Raw genomic sequence first — 5,990 nt, forward strand, 5'->3', positions numbered from 1 at the left:
ATGCTCATGCATATGCAAAAAGTACTACCCTTAGTTGTCCTTGGTGACAAAAAGGGTGCCATTTTGTTATCAGCAACTTGTAATATATTTGTAAAATGTTTTGAGCGTTAAAATAAAACAAAAGTATTTTGTTGGAAGTAAATTAAAACTCTTTCAAAACTTTTTCTCCGGCTGAGTTTATCAAACCCTAATACATCCACCGCCATGAGTTTCACTCTAGCAGTTACAGGGCAAAATATTGTTAGATTTTGGTTATAGGTTTTTGGTATGACAATCCGCAAGGTTAAATGAGTCGAATGGTTGTCTTAGTTGCCGATTTCAATGGGATTTTGTGCAGATATTTAGGATTTCATTCTCCGGTACATCTCTTCAAAAAAACAGGTAATATTGTTTCAAAATACTCTCATTCTTGCAGTTTTCAGGGAGATATCTAAGATTATTTGAATTATAAATGATAAATAATTCAAAGATTAGTTGGTTGCTTTGAAACTTTTCAACGTTCTGTTATTTCTGAAAATTTCAATTAAAAAAAAAAAAGATTTAACAGCTGCAAGGTTTTATGTTTTTTAATGAAATCGTTTTTGTTGATTTCGTTACAAAGAGGATAATTTCTTTTCTTTACAAAGAACAGGTTAGTCGATTGATTAAACCCTAACCCAGTGTGGGTAACCATATACGAGGGTTACTCTTGAAGACACTCTTTGATCATGTTCTGAAGAGCACATTGAAATTATATAAGTTTTTGGAAACAGGACTTTTATGAAAAAAACACAGAGAGAGAGAGATAGAGAGACTTGAATAAGAAAATTAGTAAAAAGAAGATTGACAGACATTTTGTTTTTCATAGTGTTCTAGACTATTACTCTGTTTTGCATAGTACTTGATGCCACTGCGGTTGGAGTTATTATTATTATCCGGAGATTGAGTGTACATTGTTGCAATTTTTTTTAGTGGGAATCAGATTGAGATATTATTATACTCGCTCCAACCATTGATAGTTTTGTGACTGCAGAACATAGTGCAGTCATAAAGGTACCAGTGATTGTAGCTTGAGTTGGCAATTTTTGATGTTGTATAAGGAAGAGGGGTTGGTGCTCCTTGAGGCCTTGTGGCTTCTAAATTTTGTGTACTGAGTTGGTGTGAAATAATACAAGGAATCTTTTATCGAGTGGTTTTTCTACCCCAAGAGGGTTTTCCACCCATGAAAATTATGGTGTTATGTGTCCAATCTTGTCTCATTTTGTTTCACATGCTCTGATACTTTAGATCTTTTATTATTTTTTTCTTTCTCTCTCTACTATGTACAAATCATTTTTAGATGTTGCGTGTTTTGTGAAAAGTGGCAAAATCATCTTGTTTTCAGAAATCTTAAATCAAAGATTATCTGTCTATCATTTGAATGGTCATTTTACATGCTTTGTTAACAGTGTTGTTTTTACAATGTTTTGTCATATTTGGGTAAACTTACAACTCATGTGATTAATGTCATCCAAGATAGCCCTTTTCAAAAAAAAAAATTGAGTCAAAATTGTGACACTCTGATTCACCCCCCCCTCTCAGAGTGTCTCCACTTCCAACAAAAAGGAGCACAAGAGAAAGATGGGTTTTGAAAGGATTTTTCGATAGATGTTTTTAAGTTGATCTCTTCTACATTTTGATAAAAGAGGTTTATTATCTCATAAATTTGCAGGTCAGTAAATAACTCTTCAAAATGAGTTCTTTTCCTTCTTTTTAGACTTTATAATCATAATCTTTCATTTCCTTATTTTTGGCTTTACAATGATAGTCTTTTATTTTCCCCCTTTTTTTGGCTTATTATGTGAAATTAGGTTTTGTTTGTTTTATATGCAAACAAAAAATTCTAAACAAATAATCTAATACATAGATAATTTGAGATTTTCACTGTTTGAGAGATTGTTGAGAGAGATCTGAAATATTGAATGAACAGTATATACAATAGCACTCAAAAAATATTTTATCAATTCATAAATATACTAAATTTTTTCACCATTAAAGAATCATGTAATCATAAGAAATGATAACAAATTTTAAATCTAAATTTAATTTTATATTAGATCTCACCAATAATCTATCTTTATGTACATTTCAACCATTGTATTCTCCAGCTCATCCTTGTTTCTACTCATCGTGCTTCCAGATCCTTCATGCAATCATTTGACAAGGTTTAGCAGCAGAAAATAAATGGAGAACAAAGAAGGACCAAGTATCCATAATAGATCTATAAATTTATATGTTTTTATGAATTTTATTAGATTCATATTATATTGAATCCCGTTCATCTATTTGTATTTTTTTTAATCTTGTAATGCATTGATTCATATTGAATGTCATCCAGGAAAGAAAAAGGATGCAAGAAGATCGTGATTCTGTATACTGCAAAAGACTTAAAAGCTGGGAAAACTAATTGGAAAAAGAAAAGGATGCAAGAAGATCGTGATTCTGTATACTGCAAAAGACTCAAAAGCTGGGAAAACTAATTGGATGATGCATCAATACCATCTTGGTACTGAGAAGGCTGAAAAGGAAGGCGCGTTCCTTGTGTCAAAAGTATAACCCCACTTCCTTCTCGTCTTCATCTGTACCGAGATGATACTCATGCATCACCCAGTTAGTTTTCTCTGTATATAAAAGCATTGAGAGCATGTGTGCTTCCTGACCATCGTTGAAGAGGATGGGTGTTTCCATTGGATCAAGATCAAATAAGTTGGATGACAAGATTTCTGCAAAGGTAAATCATCAAATTCCTTTTAACAATTTTTTTCACTGGATTATAAAATCATTGCATTATAAAATCTATTTATAATAATATAGATTTGTCTATTCGTGTGCAGAAAGAAAAAGTGGACAGAAAGAAGAAGTGAAGAGAACCTTGGAATTATTTCATCTACATCTTGATAAAGGAGGTTAATTATATATAGACCAAGAAACAACCGTCATTCTTTATATTAGGTTTTTAAGAGAGAACAACAATAATAATATGTGTAGGAAAAATGTCATTAGCCTTTCTAAATGCATAACAACTCTAATGTTGTATTAAGGGTTCTACAGATGCTCCATTGCAAGACACTACTACTTTTAGTTTGTGAAAAGCCTTCCGAAGAATTTATGTTGTTGTATATTGATGAGAGTGCCCACGTTAAATTGAAACCTCTTTGAAAACAATATAATGGAACCTGAGGAATTCCCCCTTCTAAAAATAAATCTATTACCATCATAAATTGATTATGTAAGTGCATTTGTAAGTTGAAACATCAATATTCAGTTACAAGTAAGGAATGACGTCTTGAATGCAATCAACTTGCACTTTCTGAATATTTCTTCAAGAACTCATGGAGTAATGCCAGTACAGTTCTTAGATGGAAGTAATGTGAGTACAGTTCTTAGATGGAAGTAATGTGATTTGAAGATACTGAGGCCTGTTAGTGTTGGTCATATCCCTGCATGCATATTTGATATGCATTAGGTAATAGACACAATAAAGATGTATATAAGATGATTGAAAATTTTGTGGTATGTCTAGAAATGACTGAGGAGGGGCTATATACCCGATTTGTATGTATGTTTACCCACTGTATTCATGATTTTAATACATAGTCTCAACAACATTCACTCTTTAGCTATCAATTCATTTTCTCACAGCTCTATTGATATTCATGTCTCTCTTTTTACTAAAGCATGTATTGTAATAATGTGATGCTGCCAAAAAGGTTGCCCACTTGAAAATGCTCTTGGACCATTTGGGAAATGCCCCTTGTATGGTGGCATGGCATGAGTGTTGTTAGATTATTCTACCTCCCATGACCGCTCTCTGTCTCGTGACCACTCTCTACCTCGGGGCCGATGGTGCGGTTGCAACTCCTCTGCTCCTCGCTCACAACTCCCATGGGCACAGTTTTCTCACCACTAGTCCTGTAGTGGTAGTGACTTCAATCAGTGTTGCTCAGCCTCTACGCCATGTCGTGGATCTGCTTCCGGGTGGGGTACAAGGGGTGTTGATTTTCTTGCTGCTGGTGGTTCTAGTTGGTCGAATACCAGCAGAGATTTTACCTGGCTTGGCTCTTCCAAAGGGTTCTCCTGGCTTGCTTTGGCTATTTCTCTGACCAGGAAGGAGAAGGAGAATGAAGAGAGGACAACTGAAGAAGGGTGGTTCCTCTCGGACAACAACCCTGACCCTGCTTCAATGTATGGGATCCTAAGGATGATCGTGATCCACCTCCATTTTCTATTCTTATTTCTTTAGTGGCTTATCAGTTTTTATTTATTTGTTTCTAATTTCAGGGGTTGCCTGTGTTTTTTTTATGTTTTAGTGCTATGTTTGGGTGCTACCCATATGACTCCTAAGGGGTGATCTCACATCTCCCTTTTTTTTTTTGCGGATAGTGTACTATTAAATAATTTTATTAGAGATGCCTATTCATCAAAAACAAAAAAAGCTGTCAAATTTTTGAGTCAATTAAATTTAAGGAAAAAAATTCTACAATTTAGAAACTTAAAAATCACAATTCTTATTGGTTAAGAAAAACTGATTGCAATAGTGCTAGTCTAACGGAAATATAATAAGTTAGCTTCATACAATATAATTTATGCATAACTTTAACATTGAAGATATGAATAAGTTATACCAAAATTACCCTTACCCACCCAAGATATGAATAAGTTACCTTCAAACACTATAATTTATCCATAACCTTTAACATTGGTGCATCTTAAGGGCTAAGGGCTAGATAGCAATTTCCCCCAAGATAACCATGAGATCACTAATTTTCCATGGGGCATAAGTTTAGTGGAAAATTATAGAAACAACATTTTGAAAATGGAAACTATTGATTGACTTTAAAATAAAATAATATTTCTCTTACCTACCCTTCTTAACCATTAGATGGATTTTTGGGAAAAACAATATTAAAATTATCCTTACCTATCCAAGATAACCATCAGATAATTGATTTTCCACAAAGGCATAAGTTTAGTGGAAAATTATAGAAATGACTTTTTGAAAATTGAAACTATTGATTCACTTTTAAAATTAAAAAAAAAAATTCTTTTACTCACCCTTCCTAACCATTTGATGAATTTTTGGAAAAAAATATGCCAAAATTAACCTTAATTATGCAAGATAACCATAGGATCACTAATTTGCCACCTGGCATAAGTTTAGTGGAAAATTATAGAAACAACTTAAATTTGAAAATTGAAACTATTTATTGGTTTTGAAAATAAAATAATTTTTCACTTACCTACCTTTCTTAACCATTGGATGACTTTTTGGAAAAAAAATTGTACCAAGATTATTAAACTATTTATTCATTAATTACCTCTACCTACCCACTATCCACTTTGGGTGATTTCCATTTAACCATTCACCTATTTATTTTGCTCCATACATCCAATTTCTCTAATGTGTCATTTGTCTCCTTTTCTTTTCTATATCATCTTATTGATATGGGCATATTATTTTTAGTTTCTATATGGCCTACAATCTTTCATTCTTCGAAATGACCTTCTACACTTTAATTTGCTGTAATTTTCCCAACACGGAAGGAGAAGAGGAGAAGAAGAGAAAGATGGGTTTTCTAAGAATTCTTCCATAGATATTTTGAAGTTGAGAATGGAAATTATTTCCTCTGCATTTATAAAGAAGAGGTTTATCGATTCATAAATTTGCAAGTCAGTAAATAGTTCTTTGAATTCTTTGAATTCTAAGTTAATTTCCTCCGTTTTACGTTTTACAATCATAATATTTTATTTCCTTCTTTTTGGCTTTACAATGATAGTCTTTCATTTTCCCCTTTTTGGCTTACTATGTGGCATTAGGTTTTGTTTTTGTTGTTTTGTATGCAAACAACAAATCTAATATTACATAGATAAATTAGGTTTTAACTCTTGATTATTTGATAAAGGATAGCTAAGAAACATCTGAAATATTGAATGAAAAATATATACAATAAAATTCAAAAAGTCCATCCATT

The 5,990-nt window shown here is 32.5% G+C and overlaps 1 long non-coding RNA gene across 1 annotated transcript; it reads left to right on the plus strand.

The window, feature by feature from the left end:
- The first annotated feature begins 284 nt into the window (after positions 1 to 284).
- Positions 285 to 3,467, plus strand: LOC131875666 (uncharacterized). Its single transcript, XR_009372461.1, has 4 exons — positions 285 to 381; positions 2,159 to 2,224; positions 2,357 to 2,749; positions 2,853 to 3,467. It is a non-coding gene; the product is annotated as an uncharacterized LOC131875666 (long non-coding RNA).
- The last annotated feature ends 2,523 nt before the right edge of the window (positions 3,468 to 5,990 follow it).

Source organism: Cryptomeria japonica, chromosome 5, assembly GCF_030272615.1.
Source record: "Cryptomeria japonica chromosome 5, Sugi_1.0, whole genome shotgun sequence".
Classification (NCBI taxonomy): Eukaryota; Viridiplantae; Streptophyta; class Pinopsida; order Cupressales; family Cupressaceae; genus Cryptomeria; species Cryptomeria japonica.